At 47.1% G+C, this 22473-nt stretch overlaps 1 protein-coding gene across 2 annotated transcripts in view; it reads left to right on the top strand.

Annotated features, from left to right (window-relative positions):
• The window catches only part of LOC135908621 (centrosomal protein of 78 kDa-like), a 102461-nt gene that overhangs the window by 49987 nt on the left and 30001 nt on the right, over window positions 1–22473 (top strand). The gene's annotated exons all lie outside the window — the stretch shown is intronic.

Genomic DNA, 22473 nt, shown 5'->3' with positions numbered 1-22473 from the left:
AGTTTGATTACATTGAAATTGTGTTTACACACACCTTGTAGTATTCTAAGGACTTAAAGTTATGAAAAGCTAAATACAGTGAAACCTCGTTAAACCGTAGTTGGCTGGAGCTCGGAAAAAGTACATACTAAATGGTAGTACTGTTTAACCGAAATAGCATGAGATTGCCCACTTCCGTGTCGAAAACAGAACACGGAACTCAGAGAGAGTGCGATGAAAGGGGAAAAAAAGATGCAGTATTTGTTCACTTCGCGCGATATGTGTTATTTTTGTGTGATGCCGCGACAGCCTAGCACTACAGCACCCTCAAACTTACTGAAGCTGCGTGCCAGCTTTTCGGCCAGCCCCCTCTTCTCGCTAAACACTCGCATGGCAGATTCCTCGTTTGCGTTACGTATTCTCCATGCTTGCGTGCAGTAGTGCTGTAGAAGTCCCGGGGCACCTTTTTCATTGCCGGTTGCTGTTCTCGTCGCTACAATTGCATTCATGAGGCTGACGTAACGCGCAGCTTCTGCCACTGTCGGGCCTGAATCACCCATGCTGTCACTTTCCGTGTCGTCCTCATCACTGTCGTTAGTCAACACTTCAGCAACAACAGAGGCAACGATGGCGAAAAGTCGAACCTCGTGGCCGACATCTCTTCGTGGTCGCAGCAGCGCTGCCGAGCAACTTCTTTGCATTCCAAGTGCCACACACCGTAGTCAACAGCAGCTCCCTGTCGCGTGCCAGCGCCGACTTCTTCGTGTCACGTTCAATAGTACAGACGATGTCTAATTTTTCTTCTATGCTGAGCACCTGGCGTCATTTTTATCCAAGCTTCAGCATCACGCGAGTCCTCACTTCAGTGCTGCCAACCTGGAAAGCTACTTCTGCCCCAAATTTTCACTCATACTTCCCTATATTTCCCTAGATTCAAAAAATAATATTCAGGCATGAAAAAAAGGTGCGTAGTTGAATTGTGAACTCTTTTATTTCGCAGAGACCCTCTTACCACACTTTGGTAGCAACTTTGAATACAACAACACATTGATTTCCCATGCAAACTCACGTACCACGTGATCACAGGTATGGAAAACATTAGTTAATATCAAAACCTAATAAATCCTGGCCTAAGCCCTGAAATGAATAAAAATCTCGCAGTGAACACTTACACTCACCGGCTGCAGTCAAAGAGCTAGGGAAATCCACTTTGTGCCCAAATGTGGGCGTGAACAAACGCTAAAACATAGGACACGTCATTCGGGTGGCAGCCTGACTGAGTTTCACTCCTGCATATACATTTCTTTTTTCATGAGGCCAATTAAGCGTTCTTTCACTGCAAAGTCATAACAGTTGGCCCCTCCTAGAACCCGCTTGGCGTGAAGCGTAGCTGCCAGGGTTTGCTTCACCAAGCTGTTTCTGGTCTTTGTTTTCATCAGGTTGATCTTAGAGAAAACTCTCTCCACTGTTGCATTGGAGTGCAGCAAACAGAGAAGCTTGTAGACGAAGTCGCTCAAGAGAGGGAACACTGGGCTCGCGTCTCCTTCCCTGGCATCTCAAGCAAGGCTAAGAAGGCATCAATCACGGCCCCCTCTTTCTTCACAACTCTTGCCACGAGAGAAAGGTGCTTCACTCCGGCCCTGTCGGTAGACTCGTCTGCGATGAGTGAAAACGGTGATGTTCTGAGTAAAGCGATGAGATTTTCGCTGCCGTCCTTTCCGAGCACTCCCTTGATTATTGCAGTGCACTTTGTTCTGCCACAAGACATTTTATTCGCGATATCAGAATCTGGGCACACCGCTTTTATTAGCGGTACGAGGTGGTCCATCATGGCATGCGGAAGGTTGTGCTCAACTGCGAAAGCAGCCAGCCTTATTTCCCCTTCCTTGACTTTCTTTTTCATTTCTGAGTTTGCGCTAAAACAGGGCATGTCAAAAAGTGTTTGCGTCTTTACCATGCTTGCGGCACTCGCTTGGTGCTTCTTTCTTGCAGCGTGCTTGTCCAATTCAGATTTTCCAGCTTTATAATCAGCACTACATGACTTGCAGTAAAAATGCAGCGGTCCTTTCTTGCTCTTCATCAGCCAGCCACTGTACTTGCTATCCTTTTCCCACTTTTCAAGGTACTTTTGCGTGTATGCATTGTTTTTTTTTGCTGGTTATTGTGGGCATTGCAGGTCACAGTCGGACAACGACGACATGCTGGCGGTGACACACACTGTGAGACTGGCTGGCACGCTGTCACAAAATTGGGCGCATAGTCGAGAAAAAAAAACGGTGTGCGCGAAAGCAATCGTGGGCGTGCGCTGTAAAATAACCCATGTGGAAAGTAAAATTTCCCTAGATTACCAGAAAAATCCATTTTCTCCTAAACAATGTTCAAATTTCCTAGATCTAGGGGAGAATCCCTAGGGTTGGCGGCACTGCCTCACTTGCACGACGGCACAACGCCATAGAATAAAGAAACAACTTTAGAGAAGGGAAACTGTACCTTCCACAGTGGTACGTAAATAAGCAGCGGCAGCGCATGGAACTTAGCGGGGCGAACGCCAGATGGCGTTGATCAACCAGGAAGCAGAAGTGCAGTTTTTTTAGAGCAAAATCCTATATGGCCGCTTTCCGCCGGTGGCATGCGCTGGTACGTGCCGTGCTCGCCCTGCTGCCTGGATGCCTCATTGCCTAGGTTGCCGCGTAGCTGGTGCGTTCTAATTGCCAGGAGACCAAAGAGCCTCTACTGACCTCCATACAAATAACCCACAAGTGAGTGAACAGGACATGCGACTTTATTGGCAGAGGAAAAGCAGTGCACCTTCTCGTACAAGAGCAGAAATAAAATTTGCATCTCGAGATGCTCTGAGAAACTCACTTACGTCGTTGCACATGGCGGTCTGGTAACACGCGACAATCAGCAGCGCAAGCAAATTGGACAGTGCCCCGCCTGTTTGCACTGACACTCGCCGTAACCTGCATTGCGAAGCAATCAGGTGACGCAGGAATCTGCTACCGCAGCCAACAGAGTCACATGGACTACCCGACATTTTAGCGTTACCTCCTTTCCGACCTGCACATTTCTTTTTGTTTCACGTACCGCTAATGTGTAACTCGCACTTGGTGCCTCACATTCTCAATATGGGCATGGTCAGTTTTGTGGGCATCACCATTTTGCAGCCACTTTTGCAGAGGCCTTTCCACCCATGTGGCAATCAACTTCATACACTTTGGATCATGTAATCACGTATGCTAGTGTCCCTTCATGCCACATCACGTCTGATGAAGCCCCACAAGCATAATTTGCCCACTGCTGCAGCATGAAAGGTCGAACGGGGAGCACCAATTACGGTGTGTGTAAATTGGGAGTCATTGTCGCTGTGTGGACTGCAGGAGCAGATGGTTATCTTGTGAGACTGTTGCCCAATGCAGCTGACCAGATCGTCACATCCAAGAAACATAACATGGCAACCATGATCAAATGAGACTCGCATCCAATCATCGCATAAGGTTCAGACAATACACTGTACATTGGCTAAGATCCACATGACAACAGTGAGCATTCACGCACTACGGGTTGCTTACAGAACATTCAGCTATCCGACTTCAGGCACAGTGTTTGCCTTCGTCGCACATGGCGGTCTAGTAACGAGTGACAACCAGCAGCGCAAGCGGATTGAACAGTGTGTCCTACCTGTTTGCACTGACAGTCGCCACTGAAGATGAGCAACTTGCATTGCAAAAGCAATCGAGTGACGCAAACATCTGCTGCTGCAGCCAACATCACGACACGAAGTACCTGGCATTTCAGCGTTACCTCCTTTCTAACCTGCACATTTCTTTTTGTTCTTTCGCGTGCTGCTAATGTGTAACTCGCACTTGGTGCCCCATATTCTCTAAATATGGGCATCGTCAGTGTTGTGGGCATCACCATTTTGCAGCCACTTTTGCAGGCCTGTCCACCCATGTTGATATCAACCTCATACACTTCGGACCATGTAATCGCGTATGATAGCCTCCGATGACACCAAATCGTGGCCGAGGAAGGCCACAAGCAAAATTTGCACATGGCCGCAGCAGGAAAGGATGGAATGGGGAGCACCAATCACGGTGCATGTAAATTCGGAGTCTATGTCGCTGTGCAGACTGCAGGAGCAGGTGCTTGCATCGAGAGACTGTTTCCCAATGCAACTGACCAGGCTCCCACATACGAGAAGCATAACACGGTGATGAGTACCAAGTCGGACAGCAGCAAAACAAGATTCTGCAATAGATCGATTCAATGTAGCTTGCACAAAAACACTGGGTGTCGAGCAAGAATATCAATTCTGAACAAGACTAGAAAATAAATATGGGAATGAGAAAGCTTGCATTCAAGAAAGAAGCCACTCTACCTTGCAACCACTGAAAGCCAAAAACATTTTAAAAAGTTTAATGCTACGTAGCACACAGTGCAAATGTTAATGCATCAGCTATTTCAGGAGAGGATTTGCACATGGCAACACACACTAGAAAATACTGCTACACATATGTTATGCTACTAGACAGTGACTGGTATTAAGTATGAGAAAAGAATTGGTTGACCTTTAATGTTTGGATGAGGAAGTGGAATGATCTTTAACAAGAATGTGAAATGAAAAAGCTTGAATTCATTGAAAAAAAAATGATACTTGGCACAAATGGTATTTGACAAGGCCAGAAAGCTCATTAAGGAAGGGCAAGCTGACAGAACTCTTTTGGCCAGCGTCGTCTGTGCTTGTTCAGAGGTTGCAGGTACATCTGAAGACACATAATTTTCGTTGTTGAGGTACCTGGATGACTCGGCCAATATCCGTGCTGGCAGAATGATGGCAGAGTGACACAGTCGTCTGTAGACTTGATATCTCATCCAAATACTTCTGGAACAACTTCTTTGTTCGTGGTGTAAAGCCTTGCAAATTTGGATCCAGTCCCTTCCTGTTGGTGTATATGGGGGCTCCCGTGATGACCAAGATGTGCTTGGCACAGACTCTGTTGGGGCAGAACAGTGACACATGAGATACAAAAGAGATTATCCAAAGTCATGTAGTGTTTTCTTTTATGTTTGAACCTATTATGTTGAACTGTAAATATGAACAAACTGTACTGAAGGCACTGAGCAGTGGGCATGGTGCTAGTGAATGAGGAGAAGACGACGAGGAGTGCTTGCTTGACCGTTTCGATATAGCACCGACCTGTTTTAAGCCTACCGCTGCAACCTAGAGCTAGTGCTGCTAGGCGAACACCCCCATTGCATTTGGTGGAGCTGCTGGGTTTCTCTTCAACATTCTGGAACTCCGCAGTTGGACGCTACCACCAGCTGTTGCAATGGATGAACCGGGACCGTCCCAGGCTGCTGCTCCCGTGCCCCCTGCCATCGTCTGCTCTGGCGTTATCCGCCAGCGCGATCTGGCTATATTTAGCAGCACAGACGACCACGACGTGGAAGACTGGCTCGCCGAATATGACCGTGTAAGTGCCTATAATAAGTGGGACGACCGCGCCAAGCTCACAAATGTCATATTTTACTTGACTGACGTGGCCAACCTATGGTTCTGCAATCGTGAAGCCGATTTTACCACCTGGTCGGCTTTCACAACGACTTTGCAGTTCGCCGGCTTCGCGCTGAGCAGCGCTTGCGTGGTCGAGCTCAACGCCAGGACGAGACCTTCACCAGTTATATTGAAGATGTGCTCTCGCTCTGCAAGCGCATCAACGCATCTATGGACGAAGCTGACAAGATCAAACACGTCATGAAAGGCATCGATGAGCATGCCTTCCAGATGCTCGTCGCGAAGAGTCCCCGGACGATTGCCGAGCTCATAGAGCTTTGCCAACAGTACGACGAGCTGCGCAAGCAACGTGCATCAACACGCGCTGCTCAGCAGGACACTGCGGATCTATCCCCATTGGACTTCCGTCGCGACGCTGCCGACATCTCTGCTTTAATGCCGGAGATAAAGCAGTTCATCCGCCAGGAAGTCGCACACCAACTCTCTCTGGCGAATAGCGCACCTGAGCCGTCGACAACCCTGGCTCCTTCGCTTCGTCACGTCAGTCAGACGCAAGTTGCCGCGGCGCTGCCATCTGCCCCTCCTCCGCAACCTGCAGCTGGACCGCCAACGTACGCTGACATTGTCGCCCGGCCTTATGCTTCTCCGGCTCCTGATTCCTTCCGGGCCACCGGCACCTTCCATGTTCCACCGCCACCTTCGCGTCCGATAGTCGTTCCTTACTCGGCTGTTGGAGCCCCTGTCGTCAACCCGTGGCGAACAGCTGATAACCGGCCAATATGTTATTCCTGCCATTTTCCGGGCCACGTAGCACGATTCTGCCGCCGTCACAGCCCCCATTTACCTGACAGTGGGGGTGCCTCAAGGTACAGGCCTGCTCGACTTCCGCGTCAATACCAATTTAACCTTCCTCCGGACTCCTCTTACAGTCGCCTCCCCTTCGATTCACGCCGGTCACCTTCCCCACGTCGCCGATCCATTTCCCCGATGGTTCGCCGACCCAGCCCACCCCGAGAGGAAAACTAACAGTCGCAGTTCCAGAGGCAAGAACTGCGTTTACGTCGAACATTTCAAGGCCTCATTCCGCGCCGACGAACGAAATTGAACTGTCCGTAGACGGCGTCACCGTACACGCACTAATCGACACCGGAGCCGCCGTTTCTATTATTAGTGAGAAGCTCTGCCGCAATTTGAACAAAGTGACCATTCCCCTTACCTCTCTTTCTCTGCGTACGGCAACCTCGCATCGCATTCAGCCTTCAGCGTCGTGCACAGCCCGGGTTGTCATTCAAAGCGTTGTGCATGTTATCGAATTTGTCATCCTACCTCATTCCTCGCACGACGTTATTCTTGGTTGGAATTTCCTATCAGTCAATCAAGCTCTTATCGACTGCGCTCGTTGCGAACTTACGTTATCAGTGCCGTGTTTTGACCCTGACGACCATTATTCTCCTAAAGTTGTTGCCACCTCTGACATCGATATCGCACCTTTCTCCGCCACTCTGGTTCCTGTGTTATGTAGCTCTGCAGCAAACTCATCTGTTCTGTTTACGCCGTCGGCCACTTCTGCGCGCCGCCAAAACTTTCTGCTTACGTTTTCTGTCGTCACTTTTTGCGAAGGTTCTGCTGCCCTTTACGTGTGCAATCCGTCCGCCTGCCCATCATCCCGACTCCGCGACGAGTGCCTGGGTACCGCTGAAGCTTTCGATACCGTTCTCCCGACCACCATGTTTGGTGATACGGCATCACTTCCGATTTGTGCCGTAACTCCTCCCGCCGAGACCGATTCCCCTGTAGACGTCTTCGCTCGTGCCGTCGACGCAGAACTCACACCTGCGCAGCACACCGAAATCATCAAGCTCCTCCAGTGTTTTCGTGCCTCATTTGACATTGGCCAACCATCCTTGGGCCGGGCGTCTGCAGTCATTCACCGTATCGGCACTGGCCAACAAACACCATTGCGCCAGTGTCCGTATCGTGTGTCGGCCGCTGAACGCCAGGTCATCGACGAGCACATTGACGACATGCTGGAGCATGGCATCATCCAGCCCTCTAACAGTCCCTGGGCATCTCCGGTTGTCCTTGTTAAAAAAAAAGACGGCTCCATTCGGTTCTGCGTCGACTATCGCCGCCTTAACCGAATAACGCGCAAAGATGTCTATCCTCTGCCGCGCATCAACGATGCCTTGGACAGTCTGCAGGGAGTGGAATTCTTTTCCTCGCTGGATCTACGCTCCGGGTATTGGCAAGTGCCAATGGCAGAGGCCGATCGCCAAAAGACAGCCTTTGTAACTCCTGATGGGCTATATTAATTCCCCATCATGCCGTTCGGCCTCTGCAACGCACCTGCCACTTTCGAGCGAATGATGGATAGCATTCTTCGAGGGCTGAAGTGGAAAACGTGCCTCTGTTATTTGGATGACATTGTGGTTTTTTCCACCGACTTTGCGTCGCACCTCAGCCGCCTCGAGCAAGTCCTTGCGTGCCTCTCCACTGCAGGACTGCAACTAAATTTGAAGAAATGCCACTTCGGCGCTCGCACGCTTACTATTCTCGGTCATGTAGTTTCCAAAGACGGTATCCTCCCGGACCCCACGAAACTTAGCGCCGTAACCGAATTCCCTAAACCAACCACCATGAAAGAGCTCCGCAGTTTCATCGGCTTGCGCTCATATTTCCGGCGCTTCATCCGTAACTTTGCCTCTATCATCGCCCCCTTGACGCAGCTTCTCACCGGCAGTTCTGACCTATCAGCCTGGTGCCCGGCGTGCGACGACGCATTCCAAAAACTGCGACGCGTTCTCACCTCTCCTCCAGTGCTGCGATACTTCGATCCCTCTGCACCAACTGAGATCCATACAGACGCTAGTGGTGTCGGGCTCGGCGCTGTTCTTGCACAACGCAAGGATGGCTTCGAAGAGTACGTCGTCGCGTATGCCAGCCGCACCCTTACCAAAGCCGAGGCGAACTACTCGGTTACTGAAAAGGAATGTCTGGCCATCATTTGGGCAATCAAGAAATTTCGTCCTTATGTGTACGGGCGTCCATTTGACATCGTGACCGACCATCATGCCCTATGCTGGTTATCTTCATTAAAAGACCCAACTGGTCGGCTCGCCCGTTGGGCATTGCGCCTACAAGAGTACGACATCCCTGTTGTTTATCGCTCCGGCCGAAAACATTCAGACGCAGACGCTCTATCCCGGTCACCCCTGCCCTCCGGTCCTGTCCACTCGTCTATTTCCACATATGGAGCCTTCGCCCTCACCATTACCGACATGCCATCAGAGCAGCGCAAGGACCCATGGATCTCTTCGCTTATTGACTTCCTGTCTAGCCAGTCGCCAGCGCCAATTTCTCGGGCGCTCCGTCGTCAAGCCGCGCACTTCATGATTCGGGATAACCTGCTGTACCACCGCAACTACAATTCGAGTGGTCGCAAGTGGTTGCTTGTTATACCCCGACACCTGCGCCCTGACATCTGCGCAACGTTCCACGACAATCCCCAATGTGGACACGCTGGTGTTTTAAAGACACTCTCGCCTCCAGCTTCGGCACTACTGGCACGGTATGTACCGCTTCGTTTGCCAGTACGTCCGGTCCTGCCTCATATGCCAACGATGCAAGACGCCACCTCAACATGCCACCGGCCCCTTGCAACCTTTACCATGGCCCGCGCGCGCGTTCGACCACGTCGGCATTGACCTATACGGTCCACTTCCCAACACTCCAAGCGGCAACCGCTGGGTTATTGTTGCTATACTTCAGCCCTAGCATCTGCCACAGCAAAAGACGTCGCCAGTTTTATCCTTTGAAACCTGATTTTACGTCATGGAGCACCTCGAGAATTACTGAGCGACCGTGGTCGCGTTTTTCTCTCCGATGTCATTGCAGCATTGCTAAAGGAGTGTCGCATCATTCACCGCACTACCACAGCATATCATCCTCAAACTAATGGGATGACTGAGTGTTTCAACCACACCCTTGGCGACATGTTGGCCATGTATGCTTCATCTGACCACTCGAATTGGGATAGCATTCTGCCTTTCGTCACCTACGCTTACAATACCGCCACGCAAAGCACCACTGGGTTCTCCCTTTTCTTTCTCCTTTACGGACACGAACCTTCATGCACTATGGACACGATTCTGCCTTACCGACCAGATGCTTCGGAGTGCACGACTGTTTCTAGAGCGGCTGCTTACGCCGAAGAATGTCGCCAGCTCGCTCGTTCGTTGACATTCCGGGACCAGTGGCGCCAAAAGCATCACCACGATTCATCTACTGCGGCTACGTGCTTTGCTCCTGGCTCGCTGGTCTGGTTGTGGGTGCCCTCTAGTCCTCCAGGCCTTTCCTCTAAGCTGCTCTCCAAGTACCACAGTCCTTATCGGGTACTGAAACAAACATCCACGCTCAACTACCTCATCGAGCCAACGGAAGCGCCTTCAGACCAGCGTCGTCGCGGCCAGAAAATTGTCCACGTCTCCCGGCTCAAGCAGTGCCATGACCCTTCTGTGTTTTCCTGTCCTTAGGTCACCAGGATGGCTACTCTTTCGGTGGGGAGTGATTGTACTGAAGGCACTGGGCAGTGGGCATGGTGTAGTGAATGAGGAGAAGACGACAAGGAGTGTTTGCTTGCCCGTTTCGATATAGCACCGACCTGTTTTAAGCTTACCGCTGCAACCTAGAGCTAGAGCTGCTAGGCGAACACCCCTGTTGCAAAACGTTCATATCATCTGCTACAAACAAATGACATCTATCTCAAGACTAGCAAGCCAATACAGCATATGTCAAGCATATTTATTTCTGAACCAGGTGTTGTTTACCTTGTGGTAGCAGCCAATGTCCACACAATGACCTCGTTGTAGCAGGCAGCAACTTCTCTTTAGTGCGTGGAGTTTGTTGCTTTATACTGGTGCCATCCTCATTACTGCATGTCTTGAACAGAAATTTTGGCTGCATCAAAAATTGGATAAGCACAATTTTACAATATGAAATGTGAAAAGGTGTGACACATACAGTGTAATGGTTTGTGACTACAGAACACATGCAAATGTTCACTGTTTGTTCTATGGTGCTTAGCAGCATGGTAAATAAATATTGCTACTCTCCATAAGATTGACGTCTGCTTAACTACAATGCATGTCAACAGCTTAAGTATTATTAAGATCACAAATGAGAACATTTGTGTGCTCATTTATACACTAGAAAAGATCACACTGCTGGATTCACAAGCCAATGCATGAATGATGCACCGCTTCACTACTGCAAAAATAAATGTCCTCAGGTAAACCAAACTGAACTGCAAGAACATTTGGAACCAACTGGTACGAAATATGGGTGAATTATCATGTGTGAAACCGGTTGATACACTAAATTCAGTACTTTAGCTTCAGTTTATCAAAGGGTTATTCAGTTCTGTGGACGGAAGAACTTGCAGGCAGACTCAAAAAAAAAAAAAGACATTGATAAGGCTACTCTGTCACCCATGGCCATGGCTACAACGAGATAAAAATGTGACGCGCGTTCCGATATCGCTTTCTCTTTCATGCATTCGCAACTAAAAGTTTATTTCGGAAACAAGAATGGAGGATCCTGACTGCCCATATGTAATGCAGCATCTAGTTCGTTAACTTGTCTCCGCCTGTAAGTTAACGAAAGCAATATCACACAAGGATTCAGGCAGCGATATTAAACGACTCACTGGTACGGCTGTCCTCACTCGCAGAATACGGTTCCCGTTTCGATGCAGACGCATGGCTCACAACCGAAACGTAGCTTTCGGGCTTACATGTCCTCTTGCAAACAGTCCCTTCACCACAAGTTAGATAACAAGACACATCGAAGCGCAATAAATTAGTTTTAGCAACAAAGAAGCAACCAGTCTACATGTACGAACCAATGAATCCGTGCCGCCATGCACTCGAAAATACTGGTAAAAATTTTATATCCAGGCCAGAGGTCACGTGGAAGATCGATGATCCTGAACGCTATTTGCGTTTATAATGACAAAAAACAGTAAACTTACTAATGAAAAGTACAGTATATAATTAGCAGTGATAATGTTATGGCCTATGTTATGTAATAAACATGCTTTGGTAATTGTAGGAGAAACGTTAGAAAAAATGGATGGATGGATAGATGTTGTGAGCGTCCCCTTTGGAATGGGGTGGTGGCTTGCGCCACCAAGCTCTTGCTATTATACTGCCTAATGTCCTACCTAGGTTAAACAACAATAACAAAAAAAAACACTATGAACTCCCACAACCAAATTTTCTGATCCCCTATGCGGACTGTGCTTTTGTACGTCTCCATTTTTTTTGTTTCCCTACTTTTATTCCACCAATCCTCCAATCGCCTCTTACTAATCCCTATTGCAGACATGTTTACTTTTCCACTGCTCTCACTAAACCCAAGGGCTTTAAGGAGGCCAGTGGTGCCTAAATCAACCACTGGGTAGACGTCTTCACATTCTAATAAAACATGCTCTATAGTTTCCCTAGCTTTACCGCAGCAAGCACATGCTTCTTGTTCCTTCTTATATCTTGCTTTATAGGTGCGTGTTCTAAAACATCCCGATCTCGCTTCGAAAAGTAATGAGCTTCCCTTTGAGTTATCATGAATTGTTTCTTTCCTGATTTCGTTTTTTCCTCTTAAGTAGTTACTCATAGCACGTTTCTTTTCCATTGCCGCCACCCATGAGATTGTTTCGGCCTCTCTTACTTCCCGCTTGATGTTCTTTGTTGCTGAGTTGCCCACCCTACGGGCCGCATACTTGCTGGTAAGCTTCCTAGTCCTTTTCCTCCACTCTGAATCATTGTTTTTCCTGTACAGATACCTGAACACTCTCCCAGCCCATTTACTTTCTTCCATATTCCTCAGCCGTTCTTCATACTGAATTTTACTGCGAGCTTTCCTCACTTCAAAACTAGTCCAGCCCATATCACCCTGAACAGCTTCAACTGTAGTCTTCCCGTGAACGCCCAATGCGAGGCGACCCACCGACCTTTAGTTCCCATCCAGTCCCGATTGTACCCCTGATTTAAAGCAAACAACCGCATTTCCGAAAATAAGTCCTGGAACCATTACACCTTTCCAGGTACCTCGGAGGACCTCGTACCTATTGTATCCCCATAGCGTTCTGTGCTTCATTGTGGCTGCATTTCTCTTCCCCTTCACTGTGATTGTTTTTTTCCTGTGTTTCCATATATTTATTGCCTTCGTTTATCCATATACCAAGGTATTTATATTCTGTTACCCGAGGTATTTCCTGGCCCTGTATCGCCACTGTCTGTTCACTGTTTTCATTGAATAGCATAACACCTGATCTTCTAACACTAAATTTAAAACCTAAATTGTTGCCTTCCTGTCCACAGATATTAGCCAGACGTTGCAAATCACTTTGCTTGTTAGCTAGTAACACAATGTCGTCCGCATAAAATAAACCTGGAAGCTGCTGCTCTACTGTACTGTACCCGCCTGTTTGTATGGAAGATTAAAGCCGATATTGCTTCTTTCTAGCGCCCTCTCCATCCTCACCATGTACATCATAAACAGCAGCGGGGATAAAGGGCACCCCTGCATCAGTCCCTTGTTGATATTAACCTTATGCTTGCTCATCATCCTTTCCCATTTAACGCAAACGGTATTTTCTAGGTAAATCACTCTCAAAAGCTGCAGACAATTGTCATTTAAGCCTTCCCCTTCCAGAATATCCCAAATGTTGCGGTCTACATTGTCATAGGCTCCTGTAATGTCTGAAAAGGCCACATATAACGGTGTGTTTTCTACTTTTGATATTTCAGTACACTGAGTAAAAACAAATAAGTTATCCAAACGCCTACCTATTCTGAAGCCATTCTGAAGTTCTCCCAAAATGGCATTATTCTCTGCCCATGCTTGAAGCTTTAATTTGATTGCCTGCATTGCTAGCCTGTATATTACCGATGTAATGGTCAACGGTCTATACGAGTGAATTCTACCTTTCTCCCCTTTAGTTGTATAAATTAAATTCATTCTACTTTGTCACCAACTGTCTGGTATTCGTCTATCATAGAGTTTCTGAATAAGTACCCTAGAGGGAAATGTGGCGCTAGTGTCTACCGGGGCTCACATGAGTGTTGCCTTTCAATCTTTAAACTAGTGGCGTTTGCTTGCGGTGTAGTAAACAAAGCTATACTCAAATATTGTCGCATAAAATCTCATTTTTGTTTCTGCAGTATGTTATATAATGTACAACACGCTACATTAACTTTGTATGACTTTGAGATGGAAGCATGGTTTACTAGGGTTTATCACCAGGACACACCATGGTATGCATTCTTGTGTGATTCTGTTCCCGATTTAACGCCAGAGAATAATTATTTATTTATTTTTGCAACAGCAATAACAACCGTGCATTTACTTGTATAAAAATACTCATCAAGTATTTAGGGAAATAAAAATGTTGTATTGTGAGAAAGTGTTGCGCCCTTGAGCAGAATGCTACAAGTGTCGTCTGCTACGACGCCTGCTCGCTGCAAACGTGAGACTTTTCTCGCAGACGACAGGCACTTGCGAACTCTCACTCTTTCGAAAGGCTGCGTCGGCTGTCACGATTGCTGAACGTCTTCAACTACTTTTAGGCACGTCTGCTGCAGTGCTAGCTAGGACGCTAGTGGCCTCTTACGAGTATGCTTCGTCATATTTTATATTGACGTACCGCCTCCTAAGTGTTATGGCATGGCTTTGCACTTAACCATTTTGCGACACTAGACTACAGCCAGGAAGCAGCAACCTTTTCTACCACAAGTAAGTTTGTGTTCTCAAAGTCCTAAAACACGCATTTCAATGAGCACATAAACGAGCAATGCATAATAAAGCCTTCAATAAAATTTGATTGTTAAGCCACTAGAAGTACAACTGTATATGTCTTGTATCAGTAGTGCCTTCTTTTTCCTATTCTGAAGTTTCATAAAGCATGTAACGCTACAGCGCCAACCTAACACACTTAACACACCAAGGTGCACACGCTCAAAACATGTTCTTTCAACGTTTACGATGCCGTCGCTTTCTCATCAGGGCTTCGACTCCGTACCGCGACATAAACATCGTCCCAGTCGCTGGCCCAGCATGCTATCGCCACTTCGAGCAACATAACGAAGGCAGAGAGCTTTGCGTTGCACTGTCCCACTGCAGGTTATAGCAGATGGGTTGAAATCCAGGCCGCTTGGTACATAGTTGAAGGAAAAAAAACAGTCAAAAAACACAAAGGACAAGAGGAGAGGTTTACAATTATAGGTTATAGCAATTGTGCTTGGAGCGAAACCAAAACTGCCAGAAAAATGCTTGTAGACTAGTTCACCAGTTGATGGATTGCCTGTCCAAAGCCTGTACTTCCTATCATTCCCATGATGGTTGAACAATCGCAGCGCCAGATTTCCCTCCAGGTATACTAATATGAAACTCTACGTCCTCTATCTTTGAAAGTTTTTTCCACTGCTTTCACCAGAGTTTCCTTCCTTTTCGTCCTAGTTCATTAATCAGCCTAACGAGAACCTCGTCTAGCCCTGTGGCTGTGGACTTAGAAATTTTGTCTTTCGCTTTCTTCCACATGAAATTTGTCAGCACCAGCTCCTTTTCCACCTGGGTCTCTTTCATGCTCTTTGTTTCTTTAAATACAACCTCGTCATTGCCTTGGAAAGATTCGGCTGTTATTTGTCCTATGTAGTTCTTTGCTGCTTCTCCTTCCAGTCTGTTTTCATCTTCGTCTAGGATATTTTGTTGTATTCTTGTTAACTTCCTGCCTAATAATTTTATGTGGTTCCAAAATATTCTAGGTGCGGCCTTCTTTTTCTCATATTTCTGGCAACCAACAGTCACTTTCACCTTTTATTTTTGCTTGCACCAGTATTTGAACCATAGACTTTTTCTCCCGGTATATTTCCCATTTACTGGTTAATTTATCCTGTGGCAACTGCGCCTTCTTTGCCTGCCTGTGCTCTCGAGATGCTTTCTGTCGTTCGGCGATCGCTTCTCGTATCTCCTTGTTCCACCAGGTTTTCGTTTTTTTTTTCCTTTCCAACAAACATGCTGTTTCTTTTTCCGTATTTCTGTCGTTATTAAACTTAGAAGCTCACCATATTCCCACTTTTTACTTGGCCATTTGCCAAGTTCTTCCTCAACTCTAGGGACTATATTTGCTATTTGTTCAGCGTTCAAATTTGGACTGGCCATTTTGCTCTCCTTGCTCTCTTTCCCAACTACATATCCCATTTTTAAAATGATGCGTTAATGGTCACTCCCTACGCTGCTATGCCCTTCCTCATCAATAACCATTTCTCTCAACCTATCATGATTTTCTTCTGTCATCAGACAGTAAGCAATGGTTGATTGCCGCTTTCCCTCTTCCCACGTGATCTGCCCTTCACACTTAGGCCCTGTGTTCACGATAACGATGTTATGTTGCTCACAAAGGTCTCGCATTGACTTCCCGTTGTTGTCAGTATAACCATCTAAATCCTGTATGTGGGCATTCGTGTCACCTAATAGGATAATTTCGGCATCATTTCGACATTGGCCTCAAGCTCCACCACTGGAAAAGCTGGCACCACTGTCGGCGTGACGTGCTATTAGGGATCACGTGGACATGGCGGCCACGTCCGCTGCTTTGGGAGCGCCGAAGCGAGCTGAAAACGAATTTGAATTCCCATGTACGCTGCGGTCCTCATTTAGTGGCGAGATTTTCCCGCTTCGAGTGTCTCCTTTACAACGCTGGAAAGCACTACAATAGGTAGTGGCTGCCTTTGAAGGCACGCAACATGGTAGGCTACTGCTCGGTGCCGCAGTGCCGGACATACGCAACGGAGCCCGGTGTCAGCCTTATTCACACGTAGCCGCAGGACAAGAAGCTGCGTGAAGCTTGGCTAGCGAAACATAAAACCGGCAAACAGTAATCGGCTACAACTTGTGGGGATGCGTGACTCTGACGCCTCCCCTGAGATCTAGTTTTCCCGCATAGCTAGTCACCACGCAGGGCGGCTTCGCCCGCCGCGTGGCCTGGCGCCCGCGGCGGTCGGAGTGGTTGAAGCGCCGTACGAGAGATGGCGCGAGTGTTGCGCTGCTGATGCCGCCTATAGGCGGGGCTTGGGCGCGGGAAAGGAAGGCTCTCTTGAGCGGCGGACTGGAGAACGCGGCGAACGTCCCGCACGTGCGCCGATCCATGCTTCTGCGAGACCGTCTCGCGTGGCCGCCTTCGAGCGCGCCACCGTTCGCGTGACCGTACGCGTGAATGACCAGGCGTTGGGATCCAGCATGGGGCGAACATATTCACACGTTATCCGGTCGCGGTGAGTCGGACTTCTAGATTTGTCGCGCGCCATCAGCATGTTTTGTTGATAGCAACTCGGCTAGCAGGCATTTATCTATGAAAGGTGCAATAAATGCCCTTGTGATTGTTTGTGTTGCTTCGTTCCTTTGTCCCAACAGCGGGTGTGAGAACACCACAAACTCAGGTATGCAGCAAGCACATGTAGACGCGAGGAAGATTTCTGCTATGGCGCCGGGTCTGCAATGTTCAGAAAACGTGCACTGAGACGCTTGCCCGAGTCCGCTGCCCACTATTGTCATGACGGTTTGGTCTATGAACTGGTCGATACTATAGATACTGGCAAGTTCACTGGAGTGGAAAGGGAGCGGTAAGAAGCACATTAAAGAAAGCACGGCATATGGTCATGTTTGTGTTATGAATTCTGTGCACTGGATTACAAAAAAGAAGCAGCGGGAAATCGCACGCTGAAAACACCAATAAGCACACAGTGCGACGCAACTCGAGAAATAATATTAAAATGTCAAAGAATTTAGAAGAAAAAGAAAGATTGAATCGCCACAACCGCACATCACAGTCCCCGTACGTCGAAGTCTCTACAATGAAATTATTTTTGAACAGCTCTGATAGTGCCCACGCAACAATGATTGCTTGTATACTGTCAAATGCTCATATTATGCGGGCTAAAGCTCATGGCACAGTGCAAAAGCGCGCACGCGGCGACAGCGAAACAGTGCGCGGACAAGCATGCGGACGTGCAGTCAGTCGCTGCGAATCTGTGCGATCGCTGCACTGTGGCTTCATTCTATTACGCTCCATTTAGTTATACAAACACATGAGAACATATTTCACATTGTTTGCTCTCAGCGTTTACCCACCTTTCACCCAAGAAAGCCGGTTCGGAAGTCTCCATCGCGGCCACCGCGCGCAGTGGTGTTCACTGTACGTATTCGGTGAAGAGATAGCATCTGTAAACGAGTCTGTGATTTCAGTTTGCCCAAGATTATTATTTAGACAGTAAAAAACTTCTCTCATTTCGAAAGTGCTTACAGAAATGTCCGGGAGAACTTGCGCGTGGTGTTTTCAGTGAGCGCTGAGAGCAAAACCTATGAGGAGCGCGCCGCGTGATCCCTCATACTACGCCAGCGAGGCGCTTCCGATAGATGGTGACTCCGTAACTCCTCACCGCCAATACACTCCTATTTATTATCCATTTAACTGCTCCTCAATCTGTGCTTGCTTTTCTTCTGCCGCCCTGCATGTTTATGTAGCCTATTGCATGGCGAGCTCTCCTTCTTGCTTACCTCCTTTTTCTGTTCTCGACGGCGATGCTCTTCTGAGGTTTCCCTCGGGGACCTTCTTCATTACTACCTACTCGGGCCTCCTGAGCACCCGTGGTCCCCTTAAAAAAGCAACAGCACGACCACCAAGTTGCCAGCCCATTTCTTGTACCAGCCTGTAATTGAAGTGGATCCCATCTCGTTTAAAACCCCCCACACCTTTTCACTTCCCTGTTTACTTCGACAACATCGAAGCCTTTCTCTTGGCTCATTTTCCATATCGCCTCATTAGCAGCCACTACGGCTCTTTGTACATGACTGTCACATACACACACCTCCGGCACCATGCACACCACGATCTGCACCTGAGGGGATAGCTTGCACAAGTCGTCCACCCCCTTCGCGAAGCGCTGGGCTTGTCCTGTCCATTTCCTGTTTGGGACGTCATTTAGCCCACCTGCTACTATGACAAAATTGCGCATGTGGGCATTTTCCGCGAGCTTTTGCTCGCTCCATGACAGAACCCAGTGTTCGTCCTGGAAATGTCCCTACCGCCACTCTTTTATCGCCTTTCACCCTGTCCATGGTTGCTTCTGAGCACCCAGGCAGGTTTGAGTCGCCGGTGATAACCACGCTTTCACTCTCTCCTACCTCTCCCTCCTTGTTTCCCTTTGTCCTTTTCCGCGTGATTCGGACTCGACAAGGGGCATTTTCCCCTGTTTCCCTGCTTTTTTCTTGTGGCGGCCTCAAGGTAAGTGCCGCTCTTTCCAGCTAACCCTTCACCATGTTGCACACATTCCACGTACTTTGCTAGCACTCCTTCTCCTGTCATGTCGGGGGACTGCGTTTCATTGTCGCGCACATTCTCGTTCACAATGGCGGCCCTGTTCAGCTTTTCCTCGGCTGCTTCAAGTCTTTTTTCAACCACCTTCTATGCATCACGCTCCCTGTTTAGCTAATTTTTTGAGCTGTTCCATCTGTTTGACAAGCTCTTCCTGTAAGGCCTCCATTTTCTGCAGCTTAGTATCAACATCACAGTGTGTGCCGGTTGGCTCGATTCACTCTCCGTTCTCATCCGTCCCCTCATCTGCCTTGAGGGACCCCCTGCGCACTGCCTGCTTTCCCGGCTTTCTTGCCATGTATTGCACGGCTTTTTGCAAATACTATATTACTATAATAATGCTACTACTGATGCAAATACTATAATACTATATCAATGCTGAGCACGTGCCTTTTAGCAAAAAACCGATACGCACAGGATCCAAATCCTCAAAATGTCGCAAAGCAACTCTCACCACTGTTTCAAAAGCAATCAATGCTGCGGAGACCAAAGATATGACATGCTCTCGCACGCGCTCAACCACGCGGCCACGCTCTCACTTTCCTACCAAAACATGCACAGTAAAATCACTAATAGCTATTAGTCTCAACTATTAGTAGTCTCAATTATTAATAGCTATTAATCTCTCTAATAACTTAGTGTCCCATCCGGCTGCATGTGTTGAAGCACATGGCGCAAGAGAGCGCTCTAACCATCCTGCAAAACCAGATCTACACGAAACACACCCGCGCACACGAAATACGAGAGGCAATAAAAAAGGAAAAAATAAAACCACCCAATTGCAATTTAAAGGCAAAAAAAGAAATGGCAAATCAATGACAGAAGGAAGCTCAAAGCGTCGCCACAGAGCCCCAAAAAGCATGTCCATTCGCCACAAAATCTCAAGCACCTCCAAGCGCCAAGAGAAGTGAGTGAGTGCTTTGCGCTTATTACAGTGCCCCTAGCGGCAGATATTGAAACTAACTTGGGCATCCCTTGAATGCTTCTGCTATGCTTGTTTTATTAGCAGCGGCGCACAGTCGATTTTTTCGCCCTCTGTGGCCATTTGTTGAACTTGAGAGTGTGCGGGGCCTAACAACGCTCTCTGGCACGGCGCCGAAATGATGTTGATGTGGCTTCACCACAGCACACATGTACAAACTTAAAGAAGGGAAACTATACCTTCCACAGTGCAGCGAAAATCAGAGTAGCGGTGGCGTTGTGAACTGAAGTATGTGACTGAGAGATGGTGCTGGCAAAATCAAAACTAATCATCATCATTACGTAGTGAGCAATATGGCTGCTACGGTAGTGGCTGGAGGGGTTTGTTGCACTGCTCGCTCACTTGTTTTGCGTGTTTTGCTACTGCTTTCGGAGCAGTGTTCGTGTGTAGGATAGGCATTGTGAAACATAGTTCCAGCGCACAATTGAACAAGGACGAGGAGAGAAAGACAACACAATTGTGCGCTGGAACTATGTTTCACAATGCTAATCATAACCAACTAGCCCAGCTGTCCATACTTAGTGTGTACGATAATCTAAAATGTTTACCAATACCTTTATTATATCGCCAGATGACCAAGCGGCCTCAACTGGCAAAAAAAACACGTCAGACAAGTACGCTTACAATGTTTATTGTCAATTGCGAATGAAGCAGTACAGGCCTACAATTTTCGTACAGGTCAGATGGACTGAATGCTGTCAGTCACTAAATTGACAACCTGCAGAAACACTATTTAATGGAACGGAAAGATAAAATCAAGCAAAGCTTTTTAGTCGTATTTGGCATGCCAGCACAGCAGGGAGAGCGATACTTCAGACAATGATATTGCTACGGAACAGCCACCACAGTGTGGCTGCACTGAGGAGAAAGAAGACGACGTGGCCACCGCTTGATATAGCGTCGCCATCCTTGCCACCGTTTGTCTATGTGTAAATATATTGTAAATAGGCTTGTACATCAGCTACACGTAACAATATTTATGCTGGGCTACCCACGTACTTGTAGTTGCGTAAAGTGGTGCTTGACGTGTTTTATACTATACGTACATTGTCTGCGTTTCAGGTAGATTAAAAAAAAGAAACAAAATGTGCTCGGCGAAGATTTACTGTCAGCAAGATAAGCTCTAGCTGCAATGCCCCATTGTTTTGATGACACATTGGTGAGAGGCGCGTAGTGTAGGGAGAAAGAAACGTGCTACTTTCACAGCACATATTGTCTGCTCTTGATACTTGGCCTGCACATTCAGTGTTCAGGTGCGGCAGTAAAGGCTTTGACACAAATGGAGTACTTGTAGGAAAGCAAGGAATGTTATGGAGACAACAGTGTTTACAAGGACTTCTGCAAATATTGTGTAAATAAACAAGGAAACTAAATAAACGTATAAGTATGCTCACGGATACTTGAAAAATGCAATTACGGTTTCATGTTGAATAAAGGAAATCTCGGTTTGTGTATACAAACAAGGCAAAGAGGTTGCAAGGTGATAAACACTTCAATTGAATAACTGATGTGAGCAAGGGAAGCCTCAGCCTGGATCCAACCTTTCAACAAGTAAACATATTTGTGAGGGCCGTGACGAAGGCAAGCTCCCACGCTGAGGCGTCCCTTGCTCGTCCACTGTTGATTGGCTGAATGTTAAGTCAAACCTAGTTCGAGCATATTTCAAAAACTTCTTGGGAAGACATTGTGCTCAGGTTTGTCATGTGCTGTTTAAAGAGAAACAAAAATTGTTTTTAATGATTTTTCTGTTTGAGAAGTGTGGAGTAGGCCGATTGTGTTAACGTACCTTTTCTAGCCATCTCTTATGGTGCAGGGCTAGCCTAGTTATTGATTTCATGCAAACTGTACATGAACCATTTGCAGTTAACAAATGTAAAAAATGCACGTATTCATATCTAATTTTAATCATAGCACTTGTCATGTTAACATTTCCTTAGATTCCGTCATGTCATATAAATATCTTCCTGTACACATTACGTCATTAACAAAGCTAATATGCTTGGGTACTTACGGCGCAACTTTTCCAAAGTGCTGTCTACGTTAAAAACACAGCGTTACAAGACTGTAATATGTATGTTCAAATCTTGAATATGCATCTGCAATATGGGATCCCAGTCGCGTTAATCTTATTACTTCACCTGAACTAGTAAAAAATATCTCTACTTCTTTCATTCTTTCTAATTATAACTGTACTGCAAGTTATGAAAACTCAACCTCAATGAAAACTAACCTAGTTCTTATTCAACTAGCTAACCGCTGTAATGTTGCCCGTCTTTCGCTATTTTATAAAATTTTTCATCACACCACACTTCACAACTACTTCATACTGCAGCCTCAGTACATTTCAACATGCATTGATCATCGCAGTGAGGTAGGAATTGAGTCATGTTACATGAAGTCTTTCTTTCAATTTTTCATCCCCCGTACATCAATGGAACTACCTTCCCTCAAGTATTGTAGCCATCACCGATAACAAACTTTTTTGCAAAACATTAGCCAGAATTGTATAATCAGGAGAATTGTTAAACTACCAGAACTCACCGCACTTGTTTGTTGGTGCTTTACTAG

Source organism: Dermacentor albipictus, chromosome 4 (assembly GCF_038994185.2).
Source record: "Dermacentor albipictus isolate Rhodes 1998 colony chromosome 4, USDA_Dalb.pri_finalv2, whole genome shotgun sequence".
NCBI classification, from domain to species: domain Eukaryota; kingdom Metazoa; phylum Arthropoda; class Arachnida; order Ixodida; family Ixodidae; genus Dermacentor; species Dermacentor albipictus.
The sequence above is the reverse complement of the archived record's forward strand: the minus strand, read 5'-3'. Positions and strand labels throughout refer to the sequence as shown.